Below are 17,754 nucleotides of genomic sequence, written 5' to 3' on the forward strand. Positions count from 1 at the left end.
TTATTTTATTATTATTATTATTTTTTTGTAATTATGTTTCCATACAATTGAGTTATGATATTTATGATAATCAAATTCACAAATAATATAAAACTAAAAAATAATAATTCGTATCTACTGAATTAAGTGAGTGGATTTAAAATTTAAAAATTCTTTTAAAGCCAAATTTAAAGGGAGATTTGGTCAAAACCCCTTCATAATAAAATTTTAATACATTAAGGACAAATACAAATACAAAAAAAAAAAAAAAAAAATCTTAAAAAGTTCAACACATATCACTATTACAAAAATATTCTTAGTGAGTAATTTAGGCTCTATTTGGAACCGTTTTCAAACTAGTTTTCCACTTGTTAGTTTGAGTATGATGTTTGGATAGAGTTGTGGAATTAATTTTTCACAACTCTGCAAAAACCTCTGTGAAACAGAGCGCGATTTTCAATTTTTTTTTCGAAATTTGGCCTAATCGGTCGTCCGACTGGTTGACCGGAACAGTGATTTTTTTTTTTTTTTGCAATTGATGTGTTAATATTTATATATTCGAAAAAAATATTTTTTGAATTTTTTAAAATTTTTTATGTGCTTGAAAATAATTTTGAGTTATATGTTTGGCTATGAGTTGTAAATTTTTGTATCAAATATCAAATGTCACATCAACAATTCCCCACTCAATTCAAAACTCTTTTCAAAACTCTTTCACCAAACAAATTTTCCACACTCAAATCATAATTCCAAACCTCATAAACTCAAAATACAACTCATACTCTCAATCATAGTTACAAAGCTTTACCAAACGCAACCTTAATATTTTAAATTTTAAAATAATATACCTTTTAATCTAGAAGTCGGTTTTTAATAAAATTAATATTTTTACATTCCTCTCATCAAGATATAATAAATTAAATTTGTAAGAAATAAATAAATAAATAAAAATTACCGTTGAAATTGAAATAAACAGTAACATATTATTCTGTTTCACGGTAACATGTTACTAATTACTAGAGTAACACTTTACTATCTACTTAAACAAAATATCAGCAACAAAAAAAACAGAGTATGAACTGAAAGAAACTGTACAAGTTCTATCACTATAAATTCACAAATAAATCAACAACAATTCAAATCAACAAGAAGGATATATATACCATCAAGCATCGAAAATTGTCTTTTCTCGATGGACTTGTTATTGGAAATTAATTCATTAAGCTCTTCTTCAAGAGCATAAATATTATTCTCTTTTATTTCCAATTCAGATTGCAATTTTTTCATTGTAATTTCATACGTATTCATCAAGCTCTGTTGCTCTGGAATCTCAGCTAGTAACATCGTAACATAAGGCGGCAAAGAATCGATATGTTTATTCAAAGCTCTATTTCAATTCCAAAAGCAATTTCAATGAGTGGAGAGACAGAGAGAGAGAGAGTTGGGCGAGTTAGTGTTATTGAAGGACTAGAAGGGCAAGATTTGTCCCAAAAAAAAATTTAAAAAAATTGTTCTTGTGTTCTCCATCAAGTATGTGTTTCCAAGTGAGGGGGTTTATGAAATAAAAATTTATGAATTGTCATTTTCACCAAAGAATAGCCCAATGAAGGAGTTTTGATCAAATTTTTTACACATAAGCTTTTACTATAAAATGTAAAGCCTCAAATTGACCCCTTAGTTTATATGCATGTGAAAATAAATTAAATATGATGTTTGGGGAACAATATATATATATAGCAACTTTTATAGTTTTTACATAATTATATTGATAGGTCGTTACACACACCAAAATTAAACACAAAACTACACCAAATTCTTTTAGAATAATGGCAAGTCTATGTATCAATCTACATGGACAATTGTGAAATTAAACTAATTTAATTGTTAAATTCCTAAATTAATTTTGATGAAAATATTGATTGTTCATAACCTAATTTAATAACAAATAAATTAAACTAAGTAATTAAATTATCAATTATAAATAAAATTGGATTTACTGATTTGAGGAAAAACCTAGGGCAAACAGTCCACTAGTCACGTAAATAGGGTTTCCAATTGAAATCAATTATGTTATGGTTCGAACGAGATAATGCTTTGTAACTACAAGTTCAAAGCATTTAATAAGAAAATCATCATGTTCAATGTATGAGCATGAACCATCTTAAGTAGTACGAATCGTTCACTCTAAACTAGGGTAGTGACACAACTCGTCCCTCGTAGTATGGTTGGTTTCATACCTTGAATGTGAAAGAATAAAAAACTCTTGTATGGAAAACATTCAACAATCACAGAAAGTCGAATATTTGAAGAAGTAATAGAAAATATATATATATAAAACTTCTAAAACACCATACAATTGTTCAAACCTTTACATAATTGAAAATCAAAAAGAAAAACCTAATTACATGGCTAGGGTTTCATCAAAACACTAGAAAAGAAGACTAGCCACTCATGGAGGAGTGAGAAGAAGAAGAAGATGAGGAAGAAGACCCCATGGAAGTATTCTTCAAGCTTTTTGGAGAAAATCACCTCTTGGAACCCTAGCCTCTCTTTCCTTGCAAAAACAATTTCAAAACCCTAATCCAGCCCTTTGCTTGCCTATTTATACTTCTGATGTCTTGCAAACAGGTTTAAAACATCGGGCCCGTTTTCCCAAAAAAGTCAACGCATGTGTAGAAAAGTCAACGCACGTGCGGGAATCTGTTTTCTCTCCGAATTCTGTCTTTTTGACCATTTTATGCTCCGACAATGTACAACCTGATTGACATTAAACATACATAAATTATACAGTTTGACAAGCAAGTAAAGTTAAGAGATCCTAATTAACAGCCTTAATGTTGCACAATTCGGCCTTAATCACATCCCCCAACTTACAACTTACTAGTCCTCAAGCAAGTAATAAAAATAAAATTAAATTAAGCAAAATCTAGTTATTTCCTCTTTTGTGGGAAAACGGTTGCATTTAGCATATGCAACAAGTCTTTAAACCACAAAGTTACCCCAAGTGAACGAGTAAAGTCTCGTGAGGGTTTCCAGAAATGATACCCACAAACATTAATATATTCATATATACTTAACAACAATTGACCACACTACTCCACCTAACAATCAACTTATGTGCCACTACAGTGTGATATTGAGACATAATGAGTCATTAAAGACACAGTGGGCAAGCATGAAGGAACTTATTGAGTCAAAACCACAATTCAGATAATACAAAAGTAAAGTCTCCTATACTTGTGCATGCTAGTAGACAAATCATCAGTACCCTCGGTGTAAGGTGCCATCTCCATATTAGTTAACTGTCCACTATAATAGCCCAGTGTAACTCATAATAACATCCAACATATACAGAAAAACTAAACTGTTGCAGCCAAGATTCTCAAAAGTTTTTTTTTTTTAATGATTGTGCAATGTCTTGATCCATTAAGTTTTCTAATCAACCCATATAGCAAGCATTGGGCCAATGACTCCTAAACCAGACGGTTTTATGGCACTAGGTGTGAAGACACCCCTACGGGCTTAATAACTCGAGTTAAAAAGGTTACGAATCCGAACAAGTCATTCTTCTTATTTTTCCTTAACTGTGCAATGTCTAAGTCCCTTAAGCTTTCTAATTAACCCATATAGCAAGTATTGGGCCAATGACTCTCAAACCAGACGGTTGTGGGGCACTAGGTGTAGAGACACACCTACGGGCTTAATAACTCAAGTTAAAAAGGCTACGAACCGAAACAAGTTAAGGTGTTTTTTTTTTTCGTTTAAGAATCTTGGCTCCTCATTTATTCTTTTCTGCAACTCTAGCTATTATTAATGATGTACACCAGGGATTATAATAAAAAGATCACTGCTATGATAGTGTGTTCATGTGAATTAAGGCATACTCATGACAAGTGTACTAATACCACAACCACAAACAACTCTTCTCGTGCAAGCATCACATGCAAGTATCTACCCAATAAACCCTTTTCATACAAGTCTACTATGTTCTCCAATTAACATATGCAAATATCATCACCCTACTAACAACAAATCACATCAAGTGAAGTAATGCAATCAAGTGAAACAGGTATAAGCATGAATTATGAGCCAAATAGAAATGCACAAAAGAAAATACAACCCTCATCCCCCAACTTGAATATGATATTGTCCTCAATGGAAAAGTAAAGAGAAATAAGAGAAGATTACCAGAGATTGTAGGTGTACATTCAGGTAGGCATATAGTAACACACACACACACGCTTCACAATATATAAATGTATATATTTTTATTTTTATTTTTTTGAAAAGAAGAAATAACTAAAAAGAAAAATAAAAAGAAAAGAGACAAAGCAGAATATAAGCCGGTACTAGAGAGAATCCGGTGGCGATGGTGATAGGAAATGTTGGGCAAATAAGGTGTGCAACAAAGATCGCGTCTCAAAGGCTTCATCTTGAACCCGTTGGCCAAGCTGATCAAAACGCTGCTGGCTCGACTCTCGATATGTATAAAAGTCAGTTTGCAGTGATACAACTGACTGCTGAATGTCGAGCTGGCGGGCGTGTAGCTGGTCGAAGGCCGCATGAGAATAGTCTCGATGCGCCTGAAAATCCGTGCACAAACCCATGAGACTTTGGTGGTGATCACGAATTGTACTGTGGACCTGATCCACAAAGTGCTGAAGCTGTAAGTACTCATCGCAAGTCATGTAGAATGGGTCCCCTTGGGGAGGCACAGGGGGGCAGGATGAGGTGGTTGGTCATAGGCAGGGTCCTAGGCCTCATCAACCGGGGCACCGACTTGTTGCGGGATGTGAAATATGTTATGCTACCATTCCTGCTGGCCGAAAGTCGGATAAGCTCTATCAATCTCCTCATTTGAATCAATGGGGAGGCCATTCAGCTCGAAGACAAGTGTCAGGAAATTGGCAAATGGTAGTGGCCAAGTTAGGTTCTGCATAGGTTTAGGCCGAACTGCCCTTTGTAGAAATTTCCTCAAATGGTTCAAGATGATGTACGCAAGCGAAACCTGATAGCCATGCTGATAACCGTGTAAGACCCGAACAAACTCCAATCGGCGCTCAACTTTATGCCCAAGTGGAAGAGCATTCTTATGGACCACGGAATCAATGAGTAGCAAACGGCCAGGCAGATTGCTCCGCTGTAAGCATGTGAAACTGGTGTCACCGTAGGCCCCCGTGAAGTACTGCTGGATGAGGCTATGTATGGGTTGTTGATCCTCAACTTCTGGGAGGGGCTGGTATTCCGGTTTAGAGAAGAACCCTAACGCATCAGCAATCATGGATTTGCTGATGCTGACGAGATGGCCATCAATGGTGGACAGCAGCCCGGGCTCGGTGAGTGACTCATACAGGTTCTAGTAAAAAAGCCGTACCAGACGAGGATAAGTTGGCGTTGTCACAGTGCAAAGACCCAACTGTTGCCGAAGTTCGAGTTGTTCAATGGCCTACAAAGTGGTCAGGTCACGCTGAAAATATAAAATGTTGAACTGCGTGAGCTTGTGAAGCCCACTCCGGCCGTGGCAAGTCACCTGATGGTGGTGGTGAGGATGGTGGCGACGATGGCGCCAAGGAGATGGAACCTCTGGCCTTTTTGGAGGCCCGAGTGGATAGCCGTCTACTCATATCTTGTACACACCAACAGCAAATAGACACAGACCCATGGAACCAATCATGAGAATAAAGCAAAATATGAAAGCACAAGTCTGCCCACCAATATACCACATGCAATTCTCAGTTTTTTTTTAATTTTTAAATTAACCTAAAATAATAGAATATATCTAAACAACTAAATAGATGGAAAATACAATGAATTAGAAAAAAACTAGATATTAGATTTTATTTTATTTTTTTGTATTATATATATATATATATATATAAACTAAAAGAAATAAATAAATGAATAAAAATGACATTAAATGAAATTAACTACTGAACAACAGTACAATTTTATTTTTTTATTTTTTTTGAAGTAACTAATGACTAAATAATTAAACTAACAGAACTAAACTATTTAAATAACTTAAACTATCAAGTAAAAAAAATGAAGTAAGAAAATAAAATAACAGAAAAATAAGATAAACTAAACTATAAAACAAAATAAACTAAACTATAAAATAAAATAAACTAAACTAAACTAAACTATAAAATAACTAAACTATAAAATAAACTAAACTATAGAATAAAATAAACTAAACTTGTGGAAACCCATATTTAAATTATTCTTAGAAGAAAATAAATTAATTAATGTTATTCAGAATCTACCTAAAATATATAATAGTGTAAAAATTAGTTTTAAATTAACCCAATTCTATCACTAACAAAGACCTTATTAAGAATAAAAATGTTGTGGATGTTCAATAATTATTGCTATAAATTAAAAAAAAAAGAAAAAAAAAAAGAGGAAGAATTAGATTCCCGGTGACAGGATGTGCCACCTGCTTACTTGCATGTAAGCTTGGAAAATTTCATCACATCATGATTCTTGGGTGGAGTAGATTTGTGGCAGAGAATAACAAAAAGAAAAAGAGAGAGAGAGAGTAAGCTCTGCCTGATTTATATATATATATATATATATATGCCCAAGAAGGACTGAGCTTATTCTCATATACAAACAAAAAAAGGCAAACGTATATACGTGCATGCCTTTGGACGGGTGAGGAGAGATTCAGTAGAAAAAGAAGAGAGGAGGGTTAAGGAAGCAAAATTTTTCTACTATTTCATCACCCATTTGAATCCTACTGTTAAGTAAGAAAACCCTCTCATTTCTTTTTATTAGTGAAGTTTTCAGATTATGTTCTTGTGATTAAGATGACTACTTATAAATAGAAATTATATATATATGTGTAGGAATTTTGTGATGTGTATATCAAGTGTTTGAAGATGTTGATAGCCTTAAAATCATCTTATTATTGTAAAGAAATAAGCTTGCATGTGTAGTTTATACATTTAAAGAGAAGATTGAAAATAATCTGTCTGTTTTGAATCTGTCAGAATGTTGCCCGAATTTTTAGACAATTTTATACTCAAAATTTTGAGATGATTTCTCCTACAAAGTTATTGATAATAATGTCTAGTCATCCAAGAATTTTGGAAACAATTGTTGAGCTTTCTACGAATTTATACAAAATTTTAACTAAATCTGAAACTATGTTGAAAATAATCTATTTTGAATCTGCCAGAATATTTGCCCGAATTTTTAAACAATTTTATACTCAAAATTCTTCTACAAAGTTGTTTATAATAATGTCTAGTTCATCCATGAATTTTGGCAACAATTTTTGAGCTTTCTACGAATTTATAAAAAATTTAACTAAATCTAAAACTATGAGACATATTGTACTATGTATTTGAAAATTTATGTAAAATTCTATACCAAGCCAAATCTGGTAATTTCTAACTAAAAGATGAAATTTGAGAAGTCTAGTTTCATGATAGATTTTGAGATTATGGATTTGATCTATAAATTTAAGCATGGAATTAATGTAAGGAAATGTGACAAATCTGTGTCATAAAAATTGCTGGAAATTTTACAGGATTATTTACATTTTCTTTTTCTGAAATTCTTTCTGAAAAGTGACCTAAACATCCCTATTGAGTATTTTGTTCAATTGCATGAATTTTAGGATTGTGTAAATAATTTATTTATAATTTTTAATACCTAAGTTACAATCTGAAATTTTCTGGACAGGATAAAATCATCACTTCAATATTGTGTTGGTCTAATCCATCAACTATTATAAACTAGTAATCCATGTATGGGTGTGTTGTGATTTATTTAATATTGTGCTAGTCTAATTTTGTAAATCAAAAATTTGTGCATGTGTGTAATTATGGTTTATTTCTTGTATCTAAGTTATTATGTTGATACCATGGTTTAAATTAATTGCCTATTAAATTTTGTACATTGAATTATTTTTGTGTGACATGTATAATGTTGTAAGTTTTTTTTTTTTTAGTTGGTATAACATTATTGGTGATTGAGATTTGAATAATTTGTGTTTAATATATAAATTAACCGAAATGATAAAAGGTTAATACCGGGTATTCAGGGTGAGCCCTGGTTTTTAATAATTTTTAAGTAAATTGTGTCGCGAAACCCTAAGATGGCACGAGGATCATTTGAACCCTTATCGGTATTTGGTTTTGGAATAAGAGCGGATGTGCAGGTGGCACACAGGAAAGTTATGTACCCCTGGTAGACCGTTCCCTTAGGGCAGACCGCGGATGTCACGGCTTGGGTATATAACTCCGCGCGTGGGCGTCTTTGGTAGTTCTTGAATATTTGACCAAGGGGGGTTTCCAAATTAACCGTGGCCATGGATTAGTGGTTGGTAAGTTAAACCTCTTTGGTGAGATTTCAAGGGTCACCTAAGTTATTAAAATTATTTGAATTATTTTAATAGTTGTAATTTATGTTTACGATTATATTATTACCTCATGTTTATAATCTCATTATTTTCTCTCAAAAAGAATGATAGGTTGATTATGTTTTCTTACTGTGTTGCAAATCTCATGGCATATATTTTGTTACCCTGGCGTTTCATGCCAGATTATGTCGAAGAAGAGACTGAGGCTGAAATCGGAGCTACTGCTAATATCGAACCTTGGCTAACTTAGAGTCAAGATTTTATCTAAATAAAATGATGTTATATCTTGCAATAGTATTTAACAATGTTATGACGTTGTGTGTGAACTTGTAGTTTTATTTTTGGACTTTGACTATGTAAGAATTTAAAACTTCCTAACTAGTAGTTAAAATTTTATCTAGCAAGTTATTGTTCTTTAAATCTTTTGACGTTTCAAAAAACCTACAAATTTACTCCTACACCCACAAATCTTAAAAAAAAAAAAAAAAAAAAAAAGAGTTACCTTAAAATAGTGGAAAAAGAGGGAGAAAGAAGGATGATTTGCCGGAAAAAATAGTGGTCGCCGGAGATTCGACGGACGGAGAGGAAATAATGATGCCGGCGGTGAGATGGTGGTGAGGAAAAAGGAAGGAGGGTTGAGAAGGAAGAAGAAGATGGTGATGGTGGGGGTGGATGAGTTTGTGAATTATGGGGTTGAGAGAGAGAGAGAGAGAGAGAGAGAGAGATAGAGGTAGAGGTAGATGAGATGTACAGAGAGAGAGAGACAAAATCTGTGAGTGATTGTGAGAGAAGTGGGTTTGGTTTTGATAATAAATTTTTTTCTTTTGTATTATATATATATATATATAAACTAAAAGAAATAAATAAATGAAAATAAAATAAAATAAATAGAATAAAATCAATGAAATAAGTTGAACAAAGAAAACAGATTTTTATTTTTTTATTTTTTATTTGTTATTTATTATTTTTTTATATGTAAATAAAATAAGGAAAAAAAAAGTAAATAAAGAAATAAAATTTGTACAATTATAAAGTTTTTATTTTTTATTTTTTTTAATTTAATTTAATTTATTTTTATTTTTTTATTTTTTTTTTTGACATAAGTAAATAAATTAAAAAAAAATAATACTCATAAGTAAACAAAACAAAATTAGCAGGGTTTTTTTTTTTTTTTAATTGATCATCGTCATGCACGTGCAGACGTGCCCCGCACCTGCATATAAAACAGTGTGCGGAATGCATATTCACAAAATTTTTGGCACGTGCGGCGATTTCCTCTCTCGCTCCTTTTTCTTTTCTTTTCTTTTCTTCTTCTTTTTTTTTTGAAAGAATGACGTTCCACACGTGCGGGGCCCAGGCCGCACGTGCGGTGTGCAAGCCGCACTCTTCCGCCGCATCTGCATTTAAAGCAGTGTGCACCAGTTGAGGGATGAGATTTTGCCGCACGTGCAGGATTTTTTTATTTTTTTTTCAGAGACCAAAAACAACATTTTTTTTTTAGTATAACTATATGTATATATATATATATTTTTTTTGAAAGATTAAAGACAAGAAATTAAAAACCGAGTACAACCCAAAGCATGCTAAACCATTTCTACCTTCATTTGACATCTGAAATAAGTATAGCACTTTAGAAAATATCGAAATGCCTAACAAAGATATAATTTTCACGCGAAAAATGCGGGTACTACTTTTCTCCCTAACAGTGTGTGTAACTTTCCCTATTCTCCAATAGGGTAATAGACTAGGTTGATTCAGTATCCAGAATCGAGGCGAATAAAGCTAACTCGATCTATGGGGCTGCCATACAGAGTTCAAGCCGGGGTGTCCACACCCCTGGGTATTTAAACCAGACTCTAGTCTCGGAAATTCCAAACCTTTGTGTTCTAGGCTTTGCCATTCGAACTCTAATTTCCACCGTCTCAGTTGGTTTCCTAGGAACTCACTACAAACACGGTTAGGTGGCTATACCAGACCGTCAAATGCTGTTCGGGCACGGCTAACACCAAAGGAATTATACCTTTAGAGGATTTAAAGTCTTCTAGACGCAAATAAAGCACAACATGAACAAAGAAAAACAGAATAGAATATAAGGGAAACGAAAAAAAAAAATCTATCAATCATATTAAAAAGGGTCCATCAAAGTAATGGACCCAATCATTTCCCCATTCCCAATTCCCTCTATATATGGTTTTAGTCTTTGGCCATTCACTTTGAAAGTGTGGCTAGTCTTTGGATCTTGCACCTCAACAGCGCCATGAATAAATGCCTCAACAACGACAAATAGACCATCCCATCTTGATCTAAGCTTACCCGGAAAGAGTCTCAATTTTGAGTTAAAAAGCCACACTTTTTGGCCGGGTTCAAAAGATTTTCTATTAATGTGCTTGTCATGGAATTCTTTAGTCCGAGCTTTAAAAATTCTCGAACTCTCATGTGCATCATTTCGGATTTCCTCCAACTCATTGAGTTGCAATTTCCTGTTAAGCCTAGCGGTAGCCATATCGAAGTTAAACTTCTTTATGGCCCACAATGCTCGGTGCTCAAGTTCAACTGGGAGATGGCAAGCTTTGCCAAACACCGCCCTATATGGTGACATCTCAATGGGTGTCTTATAAGTAGTGCGGTAGGCCCAAAATGCATCAATCAACCATTGTGGCCAATCTTTCCTATCTGGCCTCACTGTTTTCTCTATTATGTGCTTTACCTCCCTATTTGAGACTTCTACTTGGCCACTAGTTTAAGGGTGGTGTGTGTAGACGTCCCCGAACGTCCTGGGAGGAAATCTCCCCGTTTTGTTCATTGGGCTCACTACAGTTCAGGACTCAAAGTCACGGTCCAGTATCTAATCTCGCAGAGTGCAATGCAAGACCGATGAATCATCAAAGAGTCCAAATCCGGCAAATCGTTTGTGAAAACAGATTTTTTGAAAGAAGTGCCAAACATGGACTGCTTTGCCAGAGACAGAGTCGCCACCTAAATATTTTATTTTGGGAAATTTAGGAAACCCTGACTCGTTGCCTAAGGCCACGTGTCCGTCATCACCAAAGTTGCCTCGACTCGGGGACTTGGGTACGATTGGGGAAGGTCACTTCGTGAGCACCCCCGCTCGCTCGATCAAAGATCGGCCTCTACTAACCATGATATCTAGTTTTGAAAACATTATGCATTTTTATTCCGGTTATTAGCCTAGATTTACTATGTGATGCGCACATCATATAAGAGCAGACTGGGTCGCCTGAATTGGAACAAAACATTTCATGTTTGTTTTTTAAAGCGGTTTGCTACTCGCAAGTAGGCTAAAAATGCAGATTTTGCCGCTCTCGAGTGGGCTTAAAAAACATGATTTTGCCACTATCTAGTGGGCTTAAAACTCACAGTCAATGCATTATTCCAATTTAGATAATCCAACATTCACCCACAGGCATTCAGGCAGGTATATCACATAAGCAATTAGCCTCATGGTAAGCATACTATCATGGCAGTCACTCACACGCATACAAGGATGCTAAAGCATAAGTACTTACCGAGTACTCCAAGCCAAAACAGAAGCTATGTTAGAAATCCATGCATGATCCTAACTATACAGAAATGCCTAATGCAACACATGCAAAAATGCAACTACAATAGGCTCGGCTATTCTAAACATGGCATATGATGATGCTACAGCTAACGCGTATTCAATTTGGAATCGAAACACAAATGCAGTTAGCATGATGCGCCGAGCCCGGTGTATGCTAGACAGATGAATGAAAGCAAACATGCTATCATACTGTATGCTAATTGAAACATGCCCTAATCTAACCATCATAAGCTGGTAAATAAAAGGGAGAAAGACGTGGGGTTGGAAGACATACATCACACGCACGCACACTTATTACAATTGTGCCCTCGCTCAGAGGGTCCGAATAAATAATACAGTCCGAATAATAATACAGCTAATTATTACACATCCACTAACTAACTAACAAATTAGCTAAGTAAGCTATAAACTGGCATGCAAATGGACTGCCCTGGCTCTGTTTTGGGTGATAATGGATGCATGCATGCTCGATGCGCTTTGTCGGTAAATTCCATCGCGATGCCTTGTCTCGCCATTATTTGCAGCTGATTTCAGGAACTTACACAAAGCTCCAGGAGGCTGAAACTCCACCTTGGGAAAGCCACCGACCAGGTATTGGCTTGGAAACCCCCTGCCGACCACCCCTCATGGTGAAAACCAAAAAAGGTGGTCGGCCTACCAGAAAACTTGGTCGGCCGACCACTTTCTGCCCCTGGACTCTGGTTTTTCTGCAACAAAGGCAAGAAGGAGAGAAAGCAATGTATTTTCAACAAATGTGTGCGCGACCACTCCTCCCCGTCCTTGCACAAGCTCTAGGGAGTGTGGCCCTCAGTTCTCGAGCCACCAATCACGCATCTCGATGCATGATGGCCGAGAGACCGAATTGCACGTTTTAATAAGACATGAATGCAAGTATGAACATATGAAGCCAACAATTCTATCATAGATAATCAAGAACGTCGGGGACAGGGAATCGAGGCACGTTTCGTCACTTGGAGTACGAAGCGCCCCTCGTTTCCCGTGCTTAGACTAAACCCTATTCCAAGCACCATGCAAATGGGATGGCATGCACAATGCGACTAACATGCAACCTAGCATACGAAATGCTATGTACTAAAATGGCATACACAATGCGCGTGATGTAACCTGGCATACACAATGCTCTAAAATACAACCTAGCATACGCAATGCTATGGACTGAAATGGCATGCACAATGCACGATGGACTTACGCCAACATGAGTGGACCTCAGCCACACTCACATCGGTGGCCATTAGATGGAAAAGAGACAACCGAAATGCGTGTACACGTGCACGCATACCGAGGACCGAACCTAAGGCATAAAATGCCACTCTACCAAAGCATGGCAAGGGATGAAAGATGGCATACAAACATGTAATCTCCAGCATTGAAACATGATGCTAAATGATCCTGAAACATGGAAATAAGGCACCCGATGCATGAAATAAGCCCCGAAACTCAAAGCTAGGCACATGTATTGAATTATAACTATGCAAAGCAAGCATTATTTGGCCATGAGGTACAAAGACAGAGCCAAGGCAGTCCCAAAACATGCACATTTCTAGTTTAAAGCATGGCCAAAAAGTGCTAACATGATGGACTAAAATAGCATGCAAATTTGGCTAGCAAGCATGGTTTACATGGCATGTATATGAAGCGTATGAGAATTCATCAAACCAGCCAAAAACAGTGAATAAAACATGTCAAAATATGCCCAAATAACCACTGAAATGCAACCAATGCATGCAAAAATGATGAGTTCCTTTAGAGGGCCATACAAGGGATTATTAAGCACATACAAGATAGACATGTAACATGGAAAAACCACCTCTGGAAATGAGTTATGAAAGCCCTAAAACCCACCAAATAGGCCCTGAAATCAGTCTCGGGAACATGCAAAGAAAGGCCCCTTTGAAAGGCCTTGAATGGGATTGCTCTATACATGCATCATAGACATAAAATATGGAAAAATGGGTTCTTGATAGAGTTTAGGCAGACCTTAAAACCCTCATAATGAGGCCAGAAACATGACTTCAATGCATGCAAAATAGGGTCCCTTGGGAAGGCCAACCATGCTAGTAAAGAGAATGAGGGGTGAGAAGGTCACTCCTCTATGATTTTGGAGCTCAAAGACACATCAAGGCCACTGAAAATCCACTGGATTTCAGTGGCCAAGATGCCAAAACAAGACCAATGCAAATGCTCAAATGCATGGCCCAAAGCATGAGGAAGTAAAGCATGCAAGGAAGAAGATGACTCCAAACAGAAAAGTGACCTCAATCAAACTTAAAGAGGAGGTCAAAACAAGACTTTCTTTAGTTTAAGATGAGGTCCAAAAATGCTCACAAATAAGGTTAATATATCATGCAAAATAAGCCCTAAAAGAGAGATAAAGCATACAAGGATGTAAGAGACCTCAAACAGAAAAGTATCCTTAATCAAACATGAAGAGGAGCTCAAAATAAGACTATTTTCAATTTACACCAAGGCTCGAAAATGCTTGAAAATGGAGCTAAAGTATAGAGCAAAATAGTGCAAAAAATGGGTAAATGAAGACTTACCCTTGTAGAGCCGACCCTCAGCAACTTCTGGACCAAGAATGTGACTCCTTAAGCTCTGCAAATGACCTCCAAGATGCTGGAGTGGATGGTGGGGGTGGTAGGCTATGAGGTGTAGTGTAAAATGGCCAAGAATATTAGGGTTTGGAGCTTGGAAAAGAAGGCTATGGAGGATGGAGTTTGTATGCCTTAACCAAATGTATAACCCTTGCAAAATAAGATGGAGGGTTGGTTATATAGAGGGAGAGAAGTAAGGCTTCTTGGAGAAGCCAAGAGAGAGGTTCAAAGCTTCTAAAAGAAGCTTGACCTTTCAAACTCCTCCTACTAATCAAGCAAAGGGGTCAAAACCCCCTTTTAAGGACCAAAACAGGGACAAAACCCTCGGACAGTGAGTCAAGTGCAAAACAGCTGGAACACACCTGAGAAGAGCAAAAAGCAAAAAGCTGGCCGACCAGCTAAGGTGGCCGGCCGGCCACTCCCCCTGGTCGGCCGACCAGGGGTCAAAAGGGTCAAGCAAAAAAGCTGGTCGGCCTCCCCAGAAAGGTGGCCTCCCAGATGAGTAAAATACAGCTGTGTGGTGAAAAACCAGAAAATGTGACCTAAGAAAGAGAAAAATCAGCTTTTTAGAGGGGTTCAAAAGGGTCAAGAAGAATTACTAGTCGGCCTACCCATATTGGTGGCCTCCCAGATGAGCACAACACAATGATGGTGTGAAAAACCAGAAATTGTGGCTCAAAAGTGAGAAAAACCAACTTTCTGTCAGAAAAATCGACTTTTTGAGAGAGAAAAAGAGAAAATTGGTTTTTCAGGGAAAACGGTGGCCTCTCACCATCCTACCACCTCCCTAACAATGAAAATAGGGTCCCTACCAAAAATGGACCAAGACGGATGCAAAACGAGGGTTCGAGGGCCAAAACGCGCAGTTCGGGGCCCCGAAAGCAGGCTGTTAGGTACCGGGAGTGGCGTATGACCACGAAAGTGGTCTCCCGGGCCACAGTGTCCCTCTAAAGGGAGTAAACAAGGTGTGTGCCAAAAACCAGAGAAAACGGAAGTAATTAAGCGGTCCCGAACCGAGGCACACGGCCGACGGCTCCGAAAACCGGAAACTGGGCTCCAAACGGGAAAAATGGCCTACGACCACGAAACGTAGCCTACGGCCATTGAGAGATGGTCTACGAGACCTCTCCCTTCCTTCTGGAAGAGAAAACAGAGAAAGCAGGACCTGGTTCGTAAATTGAGGCAAAGCACAAAAGAGCCCCGATGTCTAGAGGCAAGGCTCGCAGCCGAGACTCCGCAACCTCAAAACGAGCACAAAAATTGAGTGTCTACAGTTGCCCCTCTTTGACAGAACTCGAAAGTCGTAATTGACGGGAGTGAATGTCAAAGCCCAAAGACGACCCATTTTTGACAAGGCCGAAGACTTAAACAAACAGGCAAGATAACAAAGATGTGCCCACAGGCATGCCTGCAGGCGGGGTGAAAAATGCAAAATGATATGTGATATTACAAAACAATGTAGTAAACAATGCAAATGATATGCAATGCTTTTGAGATGATCAAACCACAAGCAATATAAAACCACACAAATATCATAAGGATGATGGAGATGCAAAATCCGTCTACCATAGAAAAGGTGCCGGCACCCTCAAACCATAATCCCATCAGTGGAATAGGCTCGTACACATGCAGAACTATGTGTGTGTAGACGGGACACAAGATACAAGTAATTGGGTGGTATGATATAAGTGAGGAATGATCTGTTGAGGAAAGATTATGATTCTAAATGCTGGATGCAACACACTACACTACAATGAAATGAATGCAATGGATAAGGCACGCGGCCAAACCGTATCTTGCCTAGGAAAGGCATGGACACAAACAAACCATGCCTAACACAGAAATGGTGCCGTCACCCTCAAACCACAATCCCTTTAGTGGAATAGTTGCGTACACAAAATCCCATAACCATGCTTCGACGTGAAAAGTATGGGCACATACCAGACCAAGCTCAACATGGAAAGGCGCAAGCCATAGATGGATAATGCAGTAAATGCATGCAAACTATAATGTAATGTATTCTATATGCAATGTAATGGACATACTAGACGATGTAGTAGTTAGGAAGCGAAGGTACCTTACAGGGGCATTTGGCAATGACCTACCTCAGCAATGTCCTACCTCATGCTGATATAGGAATCTTCCCCTTCTTCTCAGTTGAACCGCAGGTACTACTTTTCTCCCTAACTATGGTCGCAGCTTTCCCTATTCTCCAACAGGGTGACAGACTAGGTTGATTCGGTATCCAGAATTGAGGCACATACACATGCTATCTCAATCTATAGGGCTGCCATACAGATTTCAAGCCGAGGATAGACCCCTGGGTATTTAAACCAGATTTTAGTCTCGGAAATCCTGAACCTTTGCGTTCTAGGCATGAGCCATTCGAACTCTAGTTTCCACCGTCTCAGTTGGTCTCCTAGGAACTCACCGCAAACACAGGCAGGTGGCTATACCAGACCACTAGAAGTCGTTCGGGTACGACAAACACCAAAGGAATTGCACCTTTAGAGGATTTAAGGTCTCTTGGACCAAAGGGTGCACAAGACAGTGCGATGCAGAGTGAATGTACAAAACAGTGCTAAACAGATGCATAAAACAGTGCGATACAGATAAGGTGCACAAGATAACGCGAATGAATGTAATACACAGGACAGTGCGATGCACAAAATAGCGCGAATGATGCAATGCACTAACAAGTGCAGGTAAGGTACGTAAGATAGCTTGATAAAATGCATGCACAATGCAAGAAGAGTGCACAAAACAATGCGATGCGCAAGAAAGCGCGAAAGTAAATTGCACAAAACAGTGCGATACGCTAAACAGTGCGAGTGTAAACTACACAAAACAGTGCAATGCGCAAGAAAGGGCGAGTGATAAAATGCATGCACAATGCAAGACTTGGTACACAGCTTACAACATAACATTCCATTCATTTGGCGCGCAGCTCACAACACAACATTTTGTTTGTTTGGCACGCAGCTCACAACACAATATTCTGTACATTCGGCACGTAGCTCGATACACAGCACCCTGTTGATCTGGGCACACAGCTCATTCGGGCACACAGCTCATTTTTCGGGCACACGGCAGATCTCGGGCACACAGCTCATTTTTTAGGCACACAGCTCATTCTTCGGGGCACATAGCTCGTTTGGGGGCACACAGCTCATTTTTGGGCACACGGCTCATTTTTCGGGCACACAACT

The sequence above is a fragment of the Camellia sinensis genome, chromosome 13, assembly GCF_055761805.1.
Source record: "Camellia sinensis isolate YWXY chromosome 13, ASM5576180v1, whole genome shotgun sequence".
NCBI classification, from domain to species: domain Eukaryota; kingdom Viridiplantae; phylum Streptophyta; class Magnoliopsida; order Ericales; family Theaceae; genus Camellia; species Camellia sinensis.